The sequence below is a fragment of the Empidonax traillii genome, unplaced genomic scaffold (genome assembly GCF_003031625.1).
Source record: "Empidonax traillii isolate 1590-97213 ecotype Southwest subspecies unplaced genomic scaffold, ASM303162v1 scaffold1442:size118219, whole genome shotgun sequence".
NCBI lineage: Eukaryota > Metazoa > Chordata > Aves > Passeriformes > Tyrannidae > Empidonax > Empidonax traillii.
The window spans coordinates 53,347-54,109 of NW_020956635.1; the positions used below are offsets into that span (position 1 = coordinate 53,347).

A 763-nucleotide genomic window follows, 5' to 3' on the forward strand; every position below is an offset into this window, starting at 1 on the left:
TGCGCCAGGTGATATTTCATTTCATTTCCCTACTCACCGACAACCCCTGTCCCAAAAACCCAGCGGGGTGACAGGGCTGGCAGTGCCCCCCGGACCCCCGTGGGACGGCGGAAAAGCGAGGGCAGAGGGTCCAGCTCAGGAAATCCTTTAGGAACGTGAGTGTCTTCCCTCCGCGCACCTCACCTTCCCTTCCCCTCCCTGCCCTCCCCCGGGCAGGTGGCACAGCGCCGGGGGAGGGGGCACAGACCGCCGGTGCTGGGGGAGCCCCGCGGTCCTCGGGGCATCTCCGCGGTGCCGGGGCAGCCCCCAGAGCCCGGGGCAGAGCGCTGCGCCGGGGGGCAGCCCCCTGGACCCGGGGGAGCCCCCGCGCCATCCCCGCCCCCTCCTCCCGCAGGGGGGGTCTCCCTGCGTGTCCCCCCACCCCGGGGGTGCCCTGTCCGCCCCCCTGTCCCCTCCCGGCCGGGCCCCGCCGTCCCTCCACCACCCGCCCCCAGGCCGGGCCTAGCACGGCTCGGCCCCGCCGCCAGGCCCGGCCAGGACGGTGGAAGGGCTGCGAGCTCTGCCCCCTCGCCCTCCCCGGCCCGCACACCCCCCGGCCCGCACTCACCCAGGCCGGTGCCCCCGGGGCCGCCTCCGCCGCCGTCCATGCCGGGCGGCCGCGGGGAGGGGGGCGCGGGCGCTGCGGCGGAGGGCGGAGGGCAGGGCGGCCGGGGGCCCTCCCTCCCTCTCTCCCTGCCTGCCTCCCTCGCTCTCTCCTCCGCTC

The 763-nt window shown here is 77.2% G+C and overlaps 1 protein-coding gene across 1 annotated transcript in view; it reads right to left on the reverse strand.

The window, feature by feature from the left end:
* Positions 1–670, reverse strand: part of ZNF652 (zinc finger protein 652) — a 20,199-nt gene extending 19,529 nt beyond the window's left edge. The window contains exon 1 of the mRNA XM_027907340.1: positions 608–670. The gene's annotated coding sequence lies outside the window, so the exon portion shown is untranslated. The remainder of the gene's footprint in view (positions 1–607) is intronic.
* Positions 671–763: the final 93 nt, after the last annotated feature.